Raw genomic sequence first — 9,807 nt, forward strand, 5'->3', positions numbered from 1 at the left:
GAGGAAGAGGATTGCTACCTCCTTAAAATGTAAGAGGGCTACCTTCTCCCACAGTTTCCTCAATGGGAGAAACTCCCTCAGCAGCCCCACTGAAGCCTTCTGCTCCCCAGCTCTCACCCACGGCATCTTGCCTCTGGTCTCACATGAACCCCAAGTCTAAAAAGGTGGCCCAGATACTTCTCCTTCAAGAGGCACCTCCCAGGGAGGAAGCAGGAAGAGGTGTTTGCCCCTTTCTTGTCTATGTCCCTTTTTCAATAGGGTTCAAAGCAAAACTAGAAAAGCCTTTTTGGCCAGTTTTGGTGATGCTGGGGAGGAAGGGCAAAGGGAGTTTAACAGAGTTTTTCTGGCAGAATGGCCGCATTGGGACCCCAATAACTTAGCAGGATCCCAGGCTCTGAAAGCTTTTTACCAGTCTCTTTTAATTGGCCTACCTACAGGCAGCAGCCCGAGAACCTATAAATTTATCAAAACTAACTGAGGTGGTCCAGGGCCCATAAGAGTCACCTGGGGCATATTTAGAGTAACTCATAGTCCTTCTGAATCTACACCCCATTTGACCCCTTGGCTCCAGAAAATGCCAGGACAATAAATTTAGCCTTTTCTCTCAGCCCCACATATCAGGAAGGAATTAGAGAAGCTAGAGGAATTTGTTGGGAAGAACATTTCCCAGCTGCTAGAAATTGCCCCAAAAGTTTGATAACAGATGTTAAAGGAAAAGCACAAAACTGCTGAGGCAGAGAAAACTGCACATAGACAAGCTAAGATTATGGTGGCAATATTGCAAGCAGTACAAGGAACTAAGTTTAAGTCAGGAACAGAAGAAAATCAGTGACTCCCTTGCCCATGACAATTGAAGCTAGAAAGAGACCAATGTGCCTACTGCAAAAAGAGAGGCCATTGGAGAAATGAATGCCCAGAGCCTGGTGCCGATAGTAAGCCCATAGGGAAGATATTGACACCGCCAACTGAAAGAACCAGCGACTCAGATTGAAGAGGTTGGGGCTCTCTTCCTTTAGGCCTCCGAGAGCCCATGGTGCAAGCCAAAGTGGAGGGCCACTAAATTAAATTCCTGGTGGACACAGAGGTGGAGTTGTCTGTTTTACAGGAGCTGATGGGAGCTTTACCTGATGAGAAGATCCCCATCCAAGGAGCCACAGAGACCACCCAGATGTGTCCAGTCAACTTGACATCGAATGCAGGTCCCATATGTTCCTGGTTATCCCAGATTGCCCTAACCCCATCATGGGCAGAGACCTGTTCAATAGCACTGGGCCACTATTTCACTCTCCCCAGAGGGAAGTGAAATAGTATTAGACCCAGGCCCCACTCCAATGCCTGAGTCCCCTGGTCTACCAGTTATGTTTATCTTGTCCTCTCCTTTATCGGAAGAGTACCTCCTCCTAAATACTGGTGGAAACATGGCTGGAGCAGAAACCATAGACCCCCCACACTATTGGCCCAGCTACAAGCAGACTTTTCCTCTAGTATAAGCAGAATCCAAACCCCCTGGACTGGCTGCCCATCATCCTACAAGAAAACAGCAAGTCTGGGAATTCCGGGGCAGGGAGGGGGGACAGGCTACTGCCGTTTATGGATCCAGGGTTTTGCTGAAATAGCAAAGTCCTTGTATGCTGCCACTGATGGTGATGGGCCCCTCCTGTGGACAGAGCAAGAGGATCAGGCTTTTAAAGCTCTAAAGCAGGCCCTTGTAACAGCCCCAGTTAGCTTTACTGGAAGAAGACCAAAGAAGACAGCAGAGACCACTGGACGGCAGTCCCAGAAGACAACTCTCTCAAGCTAAGACTGTTAAAATCTTGATTTCTTTCCTGTACATGCTGACCCAATATAGTTAATTGTGCTACCCAGGAGCCCACTAAGACCAGCATGGTCCCTTGCCCAAGTGAACGACCCTCTGTAACACCTTTGCTTTCTATTCTGTTAAGTATGTTAAGTAGTATGCATCATCTTTAAATGTAACTCAACTAGATTTATCTTTTGATTGTTGGTTATGTCTACAACCCTGACTCCCATATTAAGTAGAGTTAGGGAAGGAAGGCTCAAAGAGTCAAGGGTTTGACGACTCAAACATAAGACCAGGGGAAAATGTTATGCCCCAATTCCATCTTGCTGGGGGCTTTCAACACTCCCACTTTAAGACAGGACAGTCAGCTGAAAGGGTTCAGTAATAACTGCAAAACCCCAGCTTCCCCTTATAAGGACTCCCTTTACCAGGTTTTGGCTCTTGTCAACTTCTGCATGCATTAAGGTTTCCCCCTCCCCTACAAAAAGCCCCTTATTAAAGGTTTCCACCCCTGCTTCTAGGGTTCGAGAGACTTTGAGGCATGCATGAGCCTGCTCTCAGCCCGGACAATCAATAAAAGACTCTTGCTTAAATTAGACTCAGCATACTGTCATTTCTCTATTCCACTCGCTTTGGGTATAACATGAGGATTTGAAGAGAAAGAGTCTGAAAATAACATGTTACAGGCATGTAGCATTTAGTGAGTCATCAAAAAATTTGACTACATCATTTCAATTCTCCTTCATTGTGTCAATGGATACTTCTGACATTAACATAATAGTATAACTACCAGGAACAATGATTGGCGATGCCACAGCAAGGGGAAAAAAAGCCCACATTTCCATTTTGTGTGAGTTTCATTGTCACTGCTGTGTAGGAGACGGAGATGGAGTATAGGAAAGCAGCATTACATGGGTAACAGCGAAGTGAGAGTGAATAGGCAAGACATCATCACCCCGTCCCCTGCATTTCAGTGTTTTCCGATCCTCATACTTCCCTTTCTGTTCCTTATACTTTTAAAGAAAATCCTGTTTCTTCCTTTTGTAGTGTAACATCTAACAAGTGTGTTGACTCTTCCCTAGATCAGGAGCTAGTGGAAAAAACCCAAAGTGCATTGTGGAGTCTGCTACACAAATTCCTGGAGCAAGAGTGCGGAAATCAGTCACTAACTTTTGACCATCTTTGTTTATACTAGAGGATGACAATTCCCATTCCTCCCAAGCTGCAGTTATACTGTGGAGTTTAATTGTGATTCCATGGTGGAAAGCATTCTGGGATCTTAGGCGAGAGAAAAGGTCCAGTAAACATTCAAATAATTATAGACACAGAGACACTCCAGATGTGCCAGAATTCTGCACGGTGGACATGAAATTAATGGTAGTTGAATGTCAGCTGTTAGTGTCAGGATTTTTTAAAGCAAAGTTCATGGACTATTCATCCAAATTATCAGAGATTCCTTGTGAACATAGCAACTATTTGGTTCAACCCTATGTAAGCTGATCAATGTCAGGGAAATGTCTACATCTTGGATAATTACACTGGTTGATTCTATTTCTCATTATATTTTGAAAAGACTCTGTGAATTTGTGAGAAGGTCCACTAAAGTTTTGAATCGTTTGATATCTAATTTCATCGTTATTTTCTTCTCTTACTAATATTGGCTGATGAATAGGACTGAATTGTATTTACCTGAATGGAATTGAAGAATATTCTCCTTACTAAAGTATCACAAGAATAGAAAATCAATTCACCAATATACTAAATACTAATATGAAACAAGTAGATGTACAATAACATGCCCACAGGTGAGAAAAACACAATTAAATTCAAGCCGGGGGGGGGGTGGAGGAGGAAGGAAATAAGAGGGGACAAGAGGGGATATTGCTAAATTCTCACTTAATGGCCACAGTGTATATGTATATGTCTTTATTAAAGATAAATTCCTTCTATAAAACTATCAAAACTATAAAAAAATCACTCTGTAAATTGTATACGATAGAACAAGGTACATTTGTTGATCTTTTACTGTGTGCTTACCATGCCAATGTTCTCAGAGTTTCCATATATTAACTCAAGTAATTTTCAAGGCAACAACCCATGAAGTAGGGGCAGCTAATTTCCTTAATTTCCAGAAGAAGAAACTGAGACAAAAAGAGGCTGTTTCACTCTCCCAAAGTCACAGAAAACCAGATGTTTTAATGATTTTGCAATGGGATATTTTATTTTTTTCTAATATTTTCCATTAATATGAGGGTACATATAATTAGGTTACATTGTTTCCATTTTTTAGGAAAAGTATGATTTGTATTTGAGTCCTTTACCCAAGAGTTGTGCCATATACCCCTACATTGTACCCATTAGGTGAAAGCTTACTGAACCCCTTTCCTCCTCCCTTCTCTCTCTGCCCTCTCCTCCCTTCTGGAATTTAACTGAGTTTTTCCTCTTATGTGGGCCTGTAAGTTGTTCATCTCCTGGTTTCAAATTAGTATTGAGTACATGGGATACTTGCTTTTCCATTCTTGAGGTACTTTACTGAAATGAATGTGCTTCAATTCCATCCGGGTAAGTATAAAAGTTGTAAAGCCTGCATCTTTTTTATGGCTCAGTATTATTCCATGATGAACATATACCACAGTTTATTAATCCATTCATCACTTGATGGGCACTCAGGTTGCTTCCACATCTTTGGGATTTACACTGAGCTGTGATAAACATTCTAGTGCAAATGTCCTTGAAATTCCTGGCTTCCAGAACTGTGAGAGAATAAATTTCTGTGTTTGTAAATTACTCAGTCTCAGGTGTTCTGCTATAGCATCACAAAACTGACTAAGAGACAATTTTAAAAAAAATTTTGCTCTGGCAGGTTTGTGGTGGCATGTGATTGTGGTTTTCATTGTAATTTCTCCGATATAATTGTGCTTTCTTATTCTTAAATATTCTATCTCTTCCTATCTAAAGGTCTAACATTGCTTTTTCTAACCTTCCAACTCATTTGACTAAGACACTGGATCATTTGTCCTGTAGAATGCTGATGCTGTTAAATATCTTTTAACATTTGGAGACAATGGTATAATTATTGCCTTGGACCTATGCATACTCAAAGCATATTAGTAATCTTTCTAATACCAAAACACTTTGTACACATAGAATAAGGTACATGAAGTCATAAGCTCCATCCTAAGTTCATGATGTATTTTTGATGTGTTTTCACTTGGGTTTGCTAATATTTTATTTATTCATGCATTCATTCATTCACTCATATTTATCTTTTGAGACATAGTCTCACTTTGTCACCCTTAGTAGAGTGCTGAGGTGTCATAGCTCACAGAAACCTCAAATTCTTAGACTCAAGTGATTCTTTTGCCTCAGCCTCCCAAGTACTTGGGACTACAAGCACCCACCACAATGCCCAGTTAGTTTTAGAGACAGGGTCTTGCTCTTGCTCAGGTTTCTCTCAAACCTGTGAGCTCAAGTAATCAACTGGCCTGGCCTCTCAGATTCCTAGGATTACAGGCCTGAGCCACCACTCCTGGCCTTTCTAATATTGCATTTAAGAATATTCTCATTATTTTTTGTGATCTTCACTTTCATTTTTGGTGCAATTTTAGTTGTGTTTTAAAATCAGATTTATACTTGCTTCTTCATGTTATATATGTCCCATACCCTTCAAATAGTTTGGGTAATATTGATATTATCTTACATGTAACCGTTTTATAGAATTTTCTTAAAAGATCTGGTGATGGTTATTTTTTATTCCCCCCTTTCAATAACAATTATAAAAAAAGAAAAACATACTTTTTTTGCAACTGCTTCTTTTTAAGCAAATGATTTGCTTTTAATTACAAATACTGTGCATGACAGTGTCATTTTTGCAAAATCAATAAATATAAGAACAAATTTTAAACATGTTATTTGTCCAAGATATTTGAAAAAAGAGAAAAAATGCCTATTTTTTTTCAATATTTCAGAAATCAATTTATTTTCTAACCTATTAAAGATTAAGTTTGAAGGTATGCCTCAATTGTAGAACAGAAAGAGTGAGACCATCTGAGAACTGCTTTAAATAACATTTTTTTTGCAGTTTTTTTTTTTTAACCTGCCACTCTGGCATATGGGGCTGGTGCCCAACTCCTTTCAGCCACAGCACTGCCCCTAAATAACTTTTGACAATATTTCCAATGTCACTTTTCCCTTCTGGAAATTCCCCAAATAGCTGAATTTAAAATATTTCTAATGAACTGATTAATGAAGGGTGAGAGAAAATGTGTATCAAACACAGTATAAACTTTACCATAAACAACTACGCATATCAAAAGATGATAACTTTAAAACGGTACCAAAAAAGTGAGGAAAAACCTGAATTACAGAAAAGAAAGTCAAATTTATTTAATGAAAAACTAGAATAATAATTGGCACATACACACACAGCAGCAGCACTATGCTATGTGATGACTCACAAAGGGGAAAAGTGGGCATCCAAGAACACTCAATATGGCTTGTCTGTTCATGAGGAAAAAAAAAAAACACACACACATGCACATGCTCACACACACTTTCACCCACACACACATGCTCACACACCTTCACATGCACACATGCACACATACACAAAAAACAGCATTTTTCAGCAACATAATCTACAACAAGAACAAAACTCAGAATTATTTTACAATGCTTCCTTTTTTAATACAAAAGATGCAAACCTTGTGTGTGCATATATAAAATTTCAGTGGTTTACTGTGGACTCATTTTTAGATATATTAGTGTTACTACATGAAACTGCTTCCTGTATTTTACAGCCTTTCTTTTATTTACTTTCATGTATTTACCTTCTACCTACAAAAGGAGTTTCAGGTTGGCAGGCAGAGAGGTGCCTTATTTTCTGTGAAATTGAATGTGATAGTGCTAAACGCTAGCCAGAAAAAGTCTTAATGTCATTTCAACACTTGGCAATAGTTAACGTTGATGCCTAAATTACCATTTTCTGCAAAAATCTGTGCAAGGATGGTGTCAAAAACAAGGCAGTCACTTTTCATAATGGCTATGGAAATTCCCTCCACAATAGACTGAGGAGTTGCTTCCCAAGTTAATCGCAGTCTATGACCATTTAGCTCAAGTTGGTAAGTAAAATTTTCTGCTTCCTGGGGTGTTCCTATATGCTGTAGAATTGCAAAGAACTGCTCTTGACCATAGTAGTTTTTCTGTTTCTCCAAGACCACCATGAAGCGAAAGCCAAAACAGGACTGCATCATCACCCAGTCAAAAGCACCAGGAACATTAATGTTCACAGCAAGGAAAACTGTAGTGCTGTAAGGGACTTATGCTTATGCATCAGATGGAGGATGACAACGTCCAAAGAGCCTTGCCATAGACAGTTAACATCAGGGCCTAAACAGGAATAAGGCCTAAACTCCGAGCTCTTCGTGGTCTGCTTTTTACATGGGCAGTAGAGTTATTCCACACCCAGAAGAGGCATATTTACAAGGAAAAAGTACTGAATTTGCCACTTTCTCTATAGCCAAGTTGAGAATGGATCCCAATGGGCCCCAGCAAGTTGGACAAGAAGTCAGCTTTTGGTGATAGTTGATACAAACAAGATGAGCACGCTGACATTGAGGGATGGATGGTAACACATAGTCAAAGCAGACTGGATATTCAAAAAGACTTGCCAAGTCACTGTTGGATGCAGTTGTGTCAGGCAGGGAAGGCACCCTCTAGGATGGTGGACACTGTGAGGGACCAACAGGTAGTGCCTTGGCAGTCTGATGGCTCATTTCTCTGGGCAGAGAGGGCACCTGGGAATCTGGTCCTGGCTCAAATGTTCTCAGCCCTCAACTCCCACCCACTCGGTCAGTGCCACCACCTCTTGCTGGCGCCCAGACTGAACAGACACCCTGGCTTCCACCGCTGCTGGAGAGTGGTCCCCTCAATGGCTAGGCTTCCCTCTAACCCCCTAACCGCCTAATCGCCTAACTGCCGCAGGCACTGCCATTTAGCGACTAATTACCATACACCACTACCAAGGCCCTGAGACAGCTGGGCCCTGCGTACCAACCTTCAGTTGCTACTGTTGCATGAAAGGGTGCGTGATGCAGTGCAGCAGAGATAAGCCCGCCAGTGAAATTGTATTTCAAATAAGGAAGACTAGAAGCTTGCTCTGGCATCCACCAAAGTTCCTTATTTTACCAAAGCTTATATAGACCATACTGCACGTACACACAATTAATCAATAAACAAGTGACTGAAACCTCCTGACACAGGCCCAGCAGGGCCTCACACCAAGGAGTCTGTTAATTAACAGATGGCCTTTCCACTAGCCTTATCTAAAGTCATTCTCAAGCCTTAAAGTAAAAACAAAACCATAAAACAAAGTTCTGGGGGGAATAAGCTGATTGAATACTTGACCTTCAACAGACCATCTGGAGGCAGTCATCCATCTTAGGGAGTAGTCTGGAAATTCCTGAGATACACAGGTACCTGCCTGCAGGCCTGTGCCGCCCCCACCCCCAACTCGGCCCTAAATCATTTCTACATGATTAGGTCCTGAGCCACATAGGGAATTAATATCCAGGACTCTCAACATTCTAACTCACAAAAGACTTCAAACTTGCTCTCACAAAATGGGACTGTTTAAAGGCTTACTTATAGGCCTTCCACCTATAGTTACTTTATATAAGAATTATTTATCCAAATTCAGTATGTGTTGTATGTGAATGTCTCCATAGACTTTTTGCCTCTCCTAGGGCCAATGTGGGTAAATTGTGTTTCCTGAGAAAATTATTAATTGCATCTGGGTTCAAATATATTTGAATAGAATTCTGCAAACTTTGCCCTTAGAAGAGTTGAAATTTTCTTTGTATTGAAGACTAGGTCACCCATGTCATTTTAAACTTCATGCATTTGTCTTTCTCACTTTTTGATTAACTTATCCAGTGACTTTTAGTTTCACTGGATTATATATGAATTTCACTGTTTTTTTTTTCTTAATTTAAGATTAATATAAGAAAAAAATATACAATTGGGTTACACCATTTGCATTTGTTAGGTAAAGTCCAAGTTGTAACTGAGCCCGGCACCCAGGAGATATCCCATATACCCTTACATTCAGCTGTAAAGTAAGATGGAGACTTCATAGGAAGGATCTAGAGAACATCCTCATAAGTAAAATTTCACTGTAATTATGTTTTCTAATCCATCTATTTCTACTTCCACTTCTAGCTAGATTTTTTTGCCTCCATACTTTTAGATTATGTTGTGACTTTCTGAATTTAATGTTTAATTCATTAATTTTTATTTTTACTAGTATAAGTATTTGATGCCTAAAATATTTTCTGATCACTGCTGTAGTGGTCTATTCTGATCTGTTTTGTTTTCATTGTCATTATTCTCATGTAATTTCACAATTTTAATCTGTTTTTCCCTTTAGGCCTCAAATTTAACAGCTTCGGTAGTAATATGATTTTTCATAATTCTCCTTCTGTAACTGTTGCTCTACAAAATTATATTTTTGCTGCATTATTGGATACATAAGTATTAATAACTAACATGTTCCTAGTGAATTTTAGCCATTAGTATTATCAGTGTGCATTTTGTTTTTTAATCCATTTTATTCTCTTAAATAAAATTCTCAATTCTGTCCTCTTAAATATCAAAATTATAAACCTTGAATTGTTTTTCTTTGTAAAACTTTGGTATATGTTTGATTTTTTAAATATGTTTTATTCTTTGGGATTCACTGAGGATACAAAAAATTAGGTTATACTGATTGCCTTTGTTAGATAACATTCCTCTTATAATTGTGCACTGCCCACAAGAGGTGTTTCATGCACTTTGACCCCATCCCTTCCTTCCTCCCCTCTCTTGACTCTTTCATTCTCCTATAATACCCCTTTTATTAGTTCATCTTTTGCCTTCATATTAGAATTGAGTGCGGTGGATTCTTACTTCTCCATTCTTGTCATTCTATACTAAGAATGTATGCCACCTTTATCCAGGTTAATACAAAA

The 9,807-nt window shown here is 39.5% G+C and overlaps 1 pseudogene; it reads right to left on the reverse strand.

Moving 5' to 3' along the window:
• Positions 1-6,735: 6,735 nt before the first annotated feature.
• Positions 6,736-7,581, reverse strand: LOC100962456 (annotated as a pseudogene).
• Positions 7,582-9,807: the final 2,226 nt, after the last annotated feature.

Source organism: Otolemur garnettii, unplaced genomic scaffold (assembly GCF_000181295.1).
Source record: "Otolemur garnettii isolate 467f Iridium unplaced genomic scaffold, OtoGar3 scaffold00308, whole genome shotgun sequence".
NCBI lineage: Eukaryota > Metazoa > Chordata > Mammalia > Primates > Galagidae > Otolemur > Otolemur garnettii.